Below are 14,766 nucleotides of genomic sequence, written 5' to 3'. Positions count from 1 at the left end.
CATATGGAATCTTTGCTTCCATGAGAAAGTCAAAGTGTTTGGTTTCTCTAGGAGTGAAGATGAGTCATGTGTGTATATCAAGGCTAGTGGGAGTATAGTGACTTTTCTGGTTTTGTATGTCGATGACATACTAGTCATGGGAAATGACATTCCAACTTTTCAAGAAGTTAAGTCTTGGCATGGAAATTGTTTTTCCATGAAAGACCTTGGAGAAGTTGCCTATATTCTCGGGATAAGAATCTTGAGAGATAGAAAGAGGAGACTAATTGGACTTAGTCAAAGTACATACTTGGATAAAGTACTAAAGAGGTTTAGTATGGAAAATTCCAAGAAAGGAGAGATACCTATCCAGAGCAATACCAAATTGAGTAAGACTCAAAGCCCTAGTACAAATGAAGAGATAGCTGATATGAGTCGGGTACGTCACGCTTCGGTTGTAAGGTCGATCATGTATGCTATGACATGTACTCGCCATGATGTGTCTTTTTCCTTGAGCATGGTGAGTCGTTATCAGGGAAATCCAGGTAAAGCTCATTGGACAGCGGTTAAAAACATTCTGAAGTATCTGCAGAGGACGAAGGACATGCTTCTAGTCCATGGTGGCAGTGATACATTGAGAGTGAGTGCGCCAATTTTCAGACAGACGGAGACAACTTCCATTCTCAGTCAGGTTGGGTGTTCACTCTGAACGGTGGAGCAGTAACTTGGAAGAGTTCCAAGTAGGACATGGTGGTTGAGTCAACCTGTGAATCAAAGTATATAGTTGCAAGTGAAGCATCATAGGAAACGACTTGGTTGAGGAACTTTATCGGTGACCTTGGAGTTGTCCCGACCATTCAGGAGCCAATGGAACTTTTTGCGATAATGAAGCAGTGGTTGCCTTTACTAAGGAACCAAGAGATCATGGAAAGTCTAGACATATCGAAAGAAAGTACCATTACATCAGATATAGGGTAGAATAAGGTCACATCATTGTGAAGAGGGTATCATTAGAAGAGAATCATGCAGATCCTTTTTCGAAGGCTCTGAGTAAGGTCAAGCACAGTTAGCATGCTAGGAGTATTGGTCTGAGAGATGATATTAGTTTTAGTAGTTAGATAGTTAGTTCGAAACTTGTAACAAAGTAAATGTAATTGACTTTTGGTGATTAAATAATAGAGAATTATTTATGAGTTTGGTTACTACCTTTTGTGAATTGTTTATTCTTGTGTTTCATTTGCATGTTTTACTTCCTAAATAATGTGATTATTCAAATTCCACAGTCGGTCATACTTTTGGAAGTAAGTAATGAATTAAGACTGTCATGAACTGAATTGTAGATTGTCTAAAGGTGTTAGACATAGCAATAGTGTTACTGAAATGTTCATGAGTACTTAGAAATGGAGATTTTAGTATTGGATAAACCCACGCTCAGATAATTACTTCATGGAATCTATCCGAGTAATTTTCAGATGACAATATCTTATGATCTTGAAACGGAGAAATATGAGTTGTAATTTACAAGTCGGTTGTACATTGGTAACGCGTAAAAACATCAGTAACTTGATGTTATAAAACGTATTTACATGCATGATTTGATGAGTAAAGGATACAAGCATATGAGTCAAATTTTATCCGTTCCATTTTCTCTAATGGGAAAAGCGATATCTTTGGGCCCCTCGGTGATTTGGTGTTGATTTATAGTGTTGGGCCCAGTCAGGACTAAATTGATGTGTTCGATTAGAAGTCCTATGTCATCACAAATCAGAAATCATGAAACAAAGACTTGGACAATGAGATTGATTATGTTCCATGTCTCATATCCGAATGATATCTTGCAGAATGGAGGATTATATTATCACTTATCTTAGGACGCATAACTAACTAGTTCATAGTTTGGCAGCAGCTTTTACAAGCTACAATTTGTTGATCGATTCAGAAGATATACTGGCAGTTATAGTTACAGACTTATCCAAGTGGAAGACTGATGGATTAGGAGTCTAATCCCATAATTATAATTGGTATATACTTGAAGTGATAGTAGTATAGTCCTTTTGGGTTGCCCTCAAAGCTAGCAATTGGACAGGATGACTTTTAGAGAGAGAGATTAATTTATTATGTGATTGATAAATTAATATAAAAATTTTATTAATGTATTATGAAAATAATATATTAATTATAAATAGTACTATTTAATTAATAATTAATTAAAAATTAATCAGAATTAATTTTGGGATTAAAAGAATTAATTAAAAGTGGAGGGTCTAAAGTGCAATTGTTCAATAGTTGAACAAAAGGCTACAAAAGCTTCCATGGAATAGGGTGGACAATTTTGGAGGGGATATTCTAGGGTTTCTAGAATATCCATGTGGATAAATAAGGAGTTGGATAATTACCGATTTGAAATATTATTATTGTATTCCAATTAGGGTTATCCAGAGTTTCCTTGTACAACTATATAAAGGACCCTAAGGCCTCCAAATTTCGGCCACTCCTTTTCCTAGAGAGATAGCCAAAATTCCAAGCCTCCCCTCTCCTCTCTCCTAAGTCATTATCTTGCTAGTTTGGGTGTGATTCCATTAGAGGCACGACACTTGTGGTGCATGCTTCCAAGAGATCTACTTTTGATGAATCATTGTTATTTACTATAATAACAATTATGGTATGTAATCCTAAACCCTATATGATTTTCGAAAATAACCTAGGGCTTCTAGAGTTTCTTTTTGATGTTCATAGTTATAGGTTTAATAGTGAAAACATAGATCCTATTTAGGTTGCATGCAAACTTGAGCGTTTTAAGTTTATTTGTTTTACCTAAATCCCATCAGTTCGGACATATGAGAATTTTTGAGAAATCCATTTTTCATTACAAAAATCCTCTAGAATGGAATTTCTAAACTTAGATCCATGATCACTTTGGAGCTACCTTATCTTTCGATCATATAATAATTCATTATTTTTAACAAAGGAAATGATTTTCTCAGCTACATGGCTCTTTTTTGAAGAAACAACACCCAAGTAAATCTTGAAAACTCATCAACAATTACAAGAGTGAACCTTTTTCCAAACAAATCCATGTGAAGAAGACTGAATGGATCGATGATTAGAAAAACATGATCTAGGCTTAAGAGGACTTGGTTTGTTTTCCTTTGACATACGCTGAGCAAAGATTGTCTTTGTGAAACTTCATCTTGGGCATTCCCCTGACAAGCTCATCAATAGAAATTGTCACAATCCAAAAAAAAATTGAGCAAGCAAGGTCTAAACCCTAACCAAGTATAAGTGAAACCATATTGCAACCTTAATTCATTGTATCCTCCATAGCCTTAAGGTCATGTTTATAAGTTAGTAAATAAGTGTAGGTTGAAACCCATGTTGAGTTATGTTAGTATGAGTCAACATAAGTCAAAAGGTTAGCTTGAATTCATATATAAAAGCACTATGTTATAGTTTTCGATTTTGTGGGGACCTTAGCAATGTGTTGACCGAAATCACTTGGTTTGGACCACTTAGGACCGAAATCACCTTGCTTGGACCACTTAGCACCGAAATCTAATGCTTTTAGGAAGCTAGGACCGAAAACACCCTCTTCTAGAAAGCCTAGACCGAAATCATTAACATACTTATCTCTTGGACCGAAATCAACTTCCCATGTGAAGTATAGAACCGAAAACACACCTTGGGGGACCACTATGGCCGAAAACCCTTTTGAAATTAGTTTATTTTGGCCGAAATCCCTCATGAAGTATCTAGATATTTTAGCCACTTGACTTGAAGATTACTTTCCCAGGAAGATAAGCTACACATACCAATGAAAATCTTATCTCATTCACCCTATATAATACACAAAAAGGGATCATTTAACAACCTCCAGTAAACGAAAACTTCCTCAATTCTCTCTCAAATAGCAAACTATATTCCTTTTGTTCTCAAGACTTAGAAGACAAAACTTCCTGGAGCTTATACTTCAAAGCTTCATCTTTAAGATATTACTGTAAGTTCTTTCATATTATTTAGTGTTTATGGAATACTTGTGTTATTAAGAAATCTTATTCACACACTATTGTGTGTTTAAAACCATTAGGATTATGACATCCTTCCCGTATTCTAGCTTGAAGTCCCCGTTTTTATCGCGTTATCAAAACCGTTATCACACTCGAGGTGAGTTCATACCCCCACACTTTTCAAGCTTTTTCTATATTTTAGGGGGGAATACAAGTAAAACACAAGAAATATTGTGTTTAAAAATATAAATCGTTTATTACTTTATAAACACTTTACGTAAAAATGTTAGATAACGTTACTTGTAAACTTATAATTCTTCAAGTTGTTAAAATAGAAAAGCATTTCATTTCATTAGAATATATATCTTCAAAACTATAATAGGTATAGTTTTGGGACGTTTTACAATATTTATCATCATAAACAAATTCTATGAAAAGTTACTTTTTCAGTTATAAGAAAAAGGGTTATTCAATTCATTATAAATTTGCTAGTTAATACAGGATTGTGAGCCTCTTGCTTCGTTGTACCAAAAATGGTACCCGTTAAATTCCTGAATTATAACCAGAGTCTCCTGGAGGGAGAGCGTGAGTTTTTTAATAGATCTATACGGGACTAACAATCCCACACCTGAGCTACTTGCAACAGCTAGGCCAACAGGCCTGAGGTGACAAATGTCATAACTTTCCGACGCCTGAAGAACGTCGTACAGGTCATTAGTCATATTAGTATGGTTATAATGAACTCTCACAATAAGCATTAACTAAATATTTACGTAAGGGTATATTTTCAAAACAGTCTTAAAGGGATATTAACTCTGTGATTACTTAGCATATACGTCACGGTCATATAAAATTAATGTCCGGTAGACAGTGGAATGTGTGACTTCCGCCTTATTTCCTGTTCCTTGTTTGGTTGTGGGCTTAGGGCAGATTCACTCATTCAATCTCGATTTTATATAACTCATATGTACTAAGTGAGCATGGGAGGGTATCAACATCACATCTAGCTTACAGTGCAAACACGTCTTCAGCTAGTTTTACTTATGAATAAAACTACATATCATTAAATTAAGTATGGCAATTATACTTGTACTTTCGGTCTAGGATCATAATTAGACAACAACTTAACTTATGGGAAATATAGGATTTATCGGGATAAACATAATTATTTTACGAGCAAACAGTTCACAGTTCAAAGTTCAGTTAACAGTTTACAATTCAGTTTTATGGAAAATATATGATTTTTTGGGATAAACATAATTACTTTACAAGCAAACAGTTCACAGTCCAGTTTACGGTTCACAATTCAGTTTTATAGAAAACTAGGCGAATGTCTGCGTGTTGCGTGGGATATAAAAAAATATTTTATATTAAAAATAACTAAATCATTGTTATTAACAATTAAATAATAATTTCATAAAAAATGATTTTTAGTATTGTTATTATGTTGAACTATATTATAAGAGATAAGGTTGGAACTTGAAGTTGTTTTGCATATACAAAGTTATATAATTAAAATAGAAAAAAATAAATAAATAATAAATTAATCGTTATTGTTATCTATTAAATAATCATTTCATATTAAATTAAAACGTTTATATTAAATGTTATCATTATGTAGAAAATACGATAATAGAGACATCTTTTTATCTATCTTAAATTTTATCATTTTGTACAACATATGATAATAGAGACAACTTTTTATCTTAAATAGTAAAAAAATGTTTTGTATCATAAATATTACCATAATTATGTAGAACATATGATAATAGTGACGTCTTTTATAAGGTTAAAACTTTAAATTGTATTACATACAGGGTTGTAAAACTTGGCTAACACAATCAAATACTCGGTATGTTACTTAAACTCGGCCTCAAATGGAAGCGAGTTTGCCTAACTCAGCCAGAAGACACTCGGATCCTTATTAAACTCAATCCAAATCTATAAAATACGGTCCAAAATCATTTTCGAAATTCTGAAATTTAATTGGTCACTTGTCGACAAAGACAATCTCACCAAAGAATACACTCAACGTCCTACAAAGTTAGATGCAAGGAAGATCTCATGGCTTAGTCCCTTTGAAATATTTCACAACTTTTCCTATTTATATAGGAGAATACATTCTCTTGTTTACTCTCACGATCAATGTGGGATGAAGACATTTTAATTAAACTCATTTCTTTATTTGCCAATAATTTCATTTTGTTAAATAAAATATTAAATAATAAAAATAAAACGTTATCCAGAAAATTTATTGTTCAATAGTCCCATTTTTCAATAATCTCGTAAGTTGCTATAAAAAATTAAGTTTTTATTGAATAACTTTTTGTTAAATCCTAAAATCATAAATTCAGTTAGGTACTTAATATAGAAAGTTTGTTTATATGTATTTTCATGATTCAAAAGGTCATTATAAAATGAATTCATTTATAAAATATAATCGAGTATATATTTCGTGCTTTTGAATCAAAGTGATTTTTCAAACAATTATAATTTTATGTTTAGGTAGATTTTTTTATATTTATATAACATTATGTAACTTATAATATTATTATAAAAAATTTGAATAATCATGGGAGTTTCAAATGTATTTGGTGAAAGGAAAATGCTTCATTTATCGATCCAAATTGATCAAACTCAGACCGATTCAGCTTAATATACCAAACTACATAACGTTTTTTCTATTGAAACCCGGTTTGTATATATTTTGTGTTTTTGAATCAAATTTATTTTTCAAACAATTATAACTTTATGTTTAGGTAACATATTTATAATATTATTAGAAACAATTTGAAAAATCATGGGAGTTTCAAATGTATGTGCTGAAAGGAAAATGCTTCCTTTATCGGTCCAAATTGATCAAACTCAGAACGATTCAACTCAATATACCAAACTACATAACGGTTTTTCAACTGAAACTATGTTTGAACCTAAAAAAATCTTGTTCAAAACCATTTTTGGGATTCTAAAACTTAAATGGACAGTTGCCAATAAAGACAATCTCACCAAAGAATACCCTCAACATCCTAAAAAGGTAGGCATAAGGAAGTTCTCATGGTTTGGTCCCTTTGAAACATTTCACAACATTTCCTATTTATAGAAGAGGAAATGTTCTCTTGTTTACTCTCACCATTGATGTGCGATGAAGACATTGTAATAAAACACGCTTTCTTGTTTATAAAACATTATTCAACTTATTTAGTAAAACACATTTTCTCTTGTTTACCCTTTCTTTATTGTTCAATAGTTCCATTTTTCTATAATCTCGTAAGTTGCTATCCAAAAAAGTAAGTTTTTATTGAATAACTTTTTGTTCAATTCTAAAATCATAAATTCAGTTAGGTACTTAATATAGAAAGTTTGTTAATATGTATTTTCAAGATACAAAAGTTCATTATAAAAAGAATTCATTTATAAAATATAATATGCGTATATATTTCGTGCTTTTGATCAAATCGAATTTTCAAACAATTTTAATTTTATGTTTAGGTAGATGTTTTTTTATATTTATATAACATTATGTAACTTTTTTAAAATATCATTGGAAACAATTTGAAAAATCATGGGAGTTTCAAATGTATGTAGTGAAAGGAAAATGCTTCTTTTATGGTCCAAATAGATCAAACTCGGACCGATTCAACTAAATATACCAAACTACATTTTTTTTTCTAGTGAAACCCGGTTTGTATATATTTCGTGCTTTTGAATCAAAATGATTTTTCAAACAGTTATAATTTTAGGTTTAGGTAGATGCTTTTTTATATTTATATAAAATTATGTAACTTATTTATAATATTATTATAAATAATTTGAAAAATCATGGGAGTTTCAAATGTTTGTTGTGAAAGGAAAATGATTCCTTTATCGGTCCAAATTGATCCAGCTCCGGTTCAACTCAATATAGCCAACTACATAATTTTTTTTCTAACTGAAACACGGTTTAAACCTGAAAAAATTTGGTTCAAAACCATTTTTGGAATTCTAAAAGTTAACTGGACACTTGCCAATATAGACAATCTCACTAAATAATACCTTCAAAATCCTACAAAGGTAGGCATGAGGAAGTTCTCATGGTTTGGTCCCTTTGAAACATTTCACAACCTTTCCTATTTATAGAAGAGGAAACACTCTCTTGTTTACTCTCACCATCGATGTGGGATGAAGACATTGTAATAAAACACCATTTCTTGTTTATAGAACATTATTTAACTTATTTATAATATTATTGTAAAGAAATTGAAAAGTCATGTGAGTTTCAAATGAATGTGGTGAAAGGAAGTTAAAAAAGGGGGTTTCAAATGCATGAGATTCAATAAAAAATGCTAGCTTTATAAGTATATATGATATAGAATTTTCTGGATAAATTCACTTACATTTTCAAAGAACAAAGAATATACTTTTACATACCAAATGCTTATGAACTCATCAACTTAAATGTTGACACTTTTTCAAAACTACTTGTATTCTCAGGAAAATAGTAGACAGGTACACACACAGGGTCCGAGAAGATGGAGCATAGTAGCTTCAAGTCTTTGTTTTGTTATTTACTTTTGGAGTCAATCAAGTTGTGATTCGAATACAATGTAAACACTTTATTATTAATACAATGGTTGTTGTTGCTTTGGTTACTATTATTCATTGTTATGATACTATACATGACGTCCTCCACCCCCAAGCATTTCTGTCGTTCCGGTTTGGGGGTGTGACAGAAATCTTTGAAGGAGTTTTGAAATTTAGATAAGACAGCCTCTTGTGCCACAACCAACTTAAGTGAGCTTGGGATCGGGAGAACACGCAATGTGTGAGGGCTGAATCAGCAGAGAACATATCCAGTACATAGATATCATTTTCTTGTTGGCAGTGAGAACAATAGATTTCTTGAGTCAATGATGTTTCCTTCCTTCTTATTGAAGTGAACTTCATAATCAGTGTCATAGAGCTGACTAATTGAAATGAGGTAATGTTTAAGACCCTTGATATAATAAACATTTTTTATTTCAACGGACTTGCACTTAATTGTTCTAAAATCCTTTGTTTTTCCCTTGTTATCGTCACCATAAGTTACTACAGGGCCATCTTTTCTGAAAAACAAAATCATCCAGGAGCGACTTGAATCCTATCATGTTCATGGAGCATCCACTGTCAAGATACCATACATGCTCATGACCCTCTAATGTTAGGAAAATAAGTTAAAACACACTGACTCATTTCTCAGTGGGTCTTTTCACAAAGGATTTAACATTAAAGATATCATAAAAAAGAAGGAAGACAATTTAAAGAGTTATCCTTTTTGGTCCACTTTTCATTTCTTAAGCGAACATTGTCAAATCTCTTAGTATCTTCACCAAAAGTACACTCACTTATCTTATGAGAAGTATCTCCACAATGATAACATACCCTTAGCCCATGTTTTCTGTTGGAACTTTTCAGACACTTGGGTTTCCAATGATTTGATAATTTTTATTGAATTTTATGAATTTTAGGACAAGCTCTAGAAATAAAGGATTTTTCAGTGTGGCATGATGTTGATGTACACAAAGATTCATATGTGTCGGAGGAATGGGAATTATCAGTGTCATGACAGTTAACAATACATTCTGGGGACTCACTGAGTATCTCATGTGTAGAGTGAAATTCACCATTAGATATGGGAAGCTTGAGATACATTTTAGTGGTTGGGGTAGGAATGTGAAGGGCGGAGATTCTAATAGTAGGATCCAATGTAGTTAGAAGGGTAGTGCAAACAGTGACACCATTCGGGTCAATCATGCAATGTTTATCAACGAGAGATTGATTTATGAATGAGTAACTAACGAATGTTCAGTTTCAATCTGTTTATAAAGATTAACATTTCTCAAATGTTAACTTAGAATCCTTGGCAGCTTTTGCTAGATCAACTTCAAAAGTACTTGAGTCGCTGCTTTTTATTTCATCAGTAACAAATTCATCAGTGCATGCCATCAGACACCTTTCCTTTTCTTTACTTTCATCAGATGAGTCTTCATCATCTTCTTAACTTTCCACCTCTGCAGTCAATACTTTTACATCAATATTTTTCCTTTTTAAAGATGTCAACAGCTTCTTATATTTCACTTCATAATCTTCATTAGTGTCTACCCTCTTGGACTTGCACTCCTTGGCAAAATGAGCAGCTCCTCCACAGTTGAAACACTTGGGACCCTCTTTCTTTTTAGAAACAAATTTTCTTCTAGCGTCATAACCCTTAGACAATATTGAGTCCGTCTTTGATTAAGATTTTTTAAATCCAGATGGTTTCTTATCATTTCGGCTAATATAGAGCTTGACTATCAGGGCTTCACCTTCAGATTCATTAGAGAAGTCGTTGTCACTATTTTGAGAAGGCTTCTTGGAATAGAGAGCCACATACTTGTGAGTATCTCACATGATTTTTTTTCGTAAAATATTTGTTTCTTCATGATTACGAAGATTACCAAATAAAGAAGCCAAATCCATGGTGTCGATTTTCTCACTATTCTTCAAAACATCTACATGACGTTCTCAGCTATCGTTAATTAAATCAAGAAACTTGAGAACCAAGAAGTTTTTAGTCTTGTTCATATTAAGTCGACGCATATCGTTCACTAAGCAATTAAAACGATTAAAGACCTTAGTAAGAGTTTCATTCTTTTACTGAAAGAAATGCTCATATCGTCAATTTAGATTGTTCTTGTTAACAACCTTGACTTCATCGGTGCCCTCATAGGCAACCTTGAAAGAACACAGAGAAGTAACACAAAAGTTTTTTACTAAGAAAAATGTTCTCACCAAGAGAACGAGCACAAAGCTCTAGGGTTCGATGATCAATAATGATATGAACCCTAATACATATAGTAAAGCAATACGATGTCAATCCCTACAAATCACAGATATCATCTAATTTATGTAAATAATAGAGTGTACCTGATATCCCTAAAATATTGGATCTATTAACTAACTATATGTCTATTTATGTATACAACAGATTACATTTAATATAGACATCACACTGACATGCCTTGTATACATAGCTTCACGTTAGCGATGAGGAGACGTTGATGCAGATAAGAACCAACATGACTGTTTTACATCATCATATTCTAAGGCTTGACTTTACACGTAGATTTTAGTCTCTTTTTTATTTTATACATTTGTAGTTTATTTTTATCTATTGGTTAAATTTAAATGTATTATTTAATATTTGTAATATCCTGTTATATTTTAAATTATATTAATTAATCACAAATATAAAGTCTAATATTTATGTATCGAATTCATATAAAAATTAAATACATATTGAAGGTGCAAATTAATAATTAGTTAAAATTCATTATATATGATCAATTTATTTTGTTATAATTTTATGATAACCTAATTTATAATATTGTTGTAAAGGGAAAAGATAAAATATATATATTTGTTAAAAACTAATTAGTAGTAGAAGGGTTGTTTAATAATTTATGTAAGTTATAAGAATGTAATATATTAGGATGAAATATTATTTATTTTATTTTTTTACTTTATTTTTTTGGGTAAAAAATATAAGTGGGTTAGTGGATGATCTAAGGGACAAATAGTTATTGTGAGTATAATATGAATTCTTTGGATCAACCCACACGATCATTTCTGTAATTTACTCACATATTTTTTTATCAATTAGCTCCGCTCATACAAAAGAATTACTTGCTTTGGACCATACAATTTCCGTCACTAATTAAATAATTTATTTGGTAATCTATGATTTTACACTTCACAGCCTATATTTCACATAATGCTCCCTGCATTTTGTTATTTTGTTGTATAAACTGAAGTACTTTAGTTAGGTATTATTGTAGGTGACTTGTCTAGTAATTGGTTACAATCATGGTGCTGACTATATCTCCAGAATCCCATACATATGCAACCCCCAACAATTTATACTTGAAGAATGCATAAAAAGTAATGATCCGAGTATTTACTTTGAGTGTACGTCTCTTTAAATGTTCTCTTGATTATTTATGCAACATGATTTATGAATGAATGGGAGTATCCTATTCTACATTTTGATATTCAATATTCTTCTAAAAGGCTTTATAGAACCATACATGTAACATATAGGACCCACTGACGAAGAGATAGCAATTGGTAAATTGATTAATAATAGGAATCATCAAGATTTCATCCATCTTTCAATACTCGTTAGCAGCATATACTTGTTCCAAATTCAGCAAAACTTCTTCACTTGATGGCCTATCCTTAGGTTTGTTTGCAAAACATTTTGATGCAAGTGTAAGCAATGCGAAAGCACCTTCTTGAGGGTAATTATGATCAAGAGATGGATCAATTATTAACTTTAGCTTTCTTCTTTTTTCTAGGATTAGACTCACCCATTCTGCAAAATCGTGTGTCTCATAACGAACCATTATGGCGTTAGCCTTTAATCCTGTTAATGTTTCTAACAACACTGCTCCAAAACTGTAGATGTCACATTTCACACTAAGATGTCCTGCAAGATTTTCAAAATATATCAACTAATCATCATCATTGAAGTGTATTTACACAAACTGGTTAAAAGATCTACCCAATTATAGCAGATGAGAAATTGCTAAATACAATGAACTTCCACTTATTTGTTTATTATAGAACCCTACTTTCAATTCTTTTTATTGCATATTTGTATTTTCAATTTATTTTTCTTATTAAGACATTGTACTATGAAAAATCTACCTAACTATAGCATTGTGCCTCCATTTTTTTTTTCTTATTAGGACATTGTATTTTGAATAATCTACCCAGTTATAGGAGTGAAAATTGCTCTGTATTTTTGGATGACATTGCTATAATTGTGTAGTTTAAAGTAAGATGCTATAATAAACAAATAAATAGAAGTACCTTGACATTTCTTGCATCTGACACAAGAAACAACAATGTACTTTAAAAACTTTACCCGGTTATAAAAACATCATCCATATAAAAAGCAGTTTTAACTACCATAACCACGGGTAGATTTTTCAAGTCGAATGTCCTAATAAGGAAAAAACAGGAAGTACAATGCTATAATTGGGTCTATTTTCTGAAAAACGACACCTTCATAAGGAAAAAAAAACATAAACTGAATATTGTAATAGAAAGATATGAAAGTAGGATGCTATAAGACACAAATAAATGGAAGTCTGTTGCCATTTTTTGCATCGAGTTGTACAAAAGTTACTTAGAGGCATGTGGAAGGCATGATATACAAGGCCATACATATTAGCAATTATGATGAAAAATCTAATATTGCTACCTAAACAGCTTTTAATGTGGTTTACACTTGAACCTACTTACGGTTCATTTAAAAAAAGTGGAAATATTAGGATTCGCTAATACAAAGAAATAAAAGTCCTACTTAAGAAACATCTCCAAGAAACTGGAAACCGAAAGAACAAATAAACAACAGCCTTTTATCACAATAAATTTGATTACTGTAGATGAAATTCTAAAAATAGACCACAATTAGAAGATAATTAATGGATCCTGTATTTAACGACTCCAGTATATTTCAACTTACCGGTTGCTATATACTCTGGGGCTAGAATACCATTGCTGCCCACAACACGTGTACTAACATGTGTTTTCCCGCTTTCAGGGCCAAATCTTGCCAACCCAAAACCTCCTAGTTTTGCATTAAAATCTTGGAATAAGATACAGTAAATATAAATGGTTACTTTTAAGGGTTATATGCAAAAATAGTAATGTATTTTCATTTATATGTGTATTATGGCATCTTCCTTTTATTTATTTCTATTACAACATTGCAATTTCAGTTTTTCTTTTCTCTTTTTTTTTTTTGAAAAATCTAGAGTAAATTAAACAAATGGTCCCTATGGTTAGGGTAACTTGCGCGTTTGGTCCCTAACTTATTTTTTTAACTCGGAAGGTCCCTACTGTTTGTTTTTGTTACACGCTTAGTCCCTGTCTTGCCTAAAAAAACTATTTTGCCCTTGATTTTTTTAAATATTTAAATAAACACACCTCAACCCCAACCCCCCTCACCTTATCTTACCTATCCCACCATTTTTTCCTATTTAAATAATAGTCTTTTTAGGTAAGAGAGGGACCAATCGCGTAACAAAAACAAACAGTAGGGACCAAGGGCGTAACAAAAACAAACAGTAGGGACTTTCCGAGTTAAAAAAATAAGTTATCGACCAAGCACGCAAATTACCCCAAACCATAGGGACCATTTGTGTAATTTACTCAAAAATCTACTGATTAGAGCATTGTAATTTTACTTTTTTCCCTTACCTGTGGTTTAAAAAATCTACTTTACTATAACATTGAAAATTTCTTTGTACCTGCATGACATTTGTATAATTGGGTAGATTTGTCAATAGACATTGTTGTAATAAGAAAAAAATCAAGGCAGAATTTCGTATATACCCTTATTAAACATCAAAATATCATATTTGCCCAACTTAATTTCTAAATATCATACTTACCCTTCATAAACATCAAAATATATATATATATATATATATATATATATATATATATATATATAATATGCTCTTGTTAAACATCAAAGTATCAATGGTAATATCTAAAATATCATCCATCTACAACATGACAATATTCAACAACAACAAAAGTTAAGCAATCAATACATATATTCCATGGAGGGGGCTGAAGATGAAGCGGTTTGTTTGTCAAGAGAGCGACATTCCAACAATTTAGAAGTATACGTTCCATTATTATAGACGTAGGGATAATATGGTTAATTTTTTTTATTTATTATAATAATTCTAAGATATAAAAACTGGTCATA

The 14,766-nt window shown here is 31.6% G+C and overlaps 1 pseudogene; it reads right to left on the bottom strand.

The window, feature by feature from the left end:
- Window positions 1–12,148: 12,148 nt before the first annotated feature.
- LOC145127219 (putative serine/threonine-protein kinase PIX13 pseudogene) lies at window positions 12,149–14,339 on the bottom strand (annotated as a pseudogene).
- Between the last annotated feature and the right edge of the window lie 427 nt (window positions 14,340–14,766).

The sequence above is a fragment of the Lactuca virosa genome, chromosome 7 (assembly GCF_052849685.1).
Source record: "Lactuca virosa cultivar CGN04683 chromosome 7, Lactuca_virosa_CGN04683_v6, whole genome shotgun sequence".
Lineage (NCBI taxonomy): Eukaryota > Viridiplantae > Streptophyta > Magnoliopsida > Asterales > Asteraceae > Lactuca > Lactuca virosa.
This window is presented reverse-complemented; position numbering and strand designations above follow the sequence as displayed.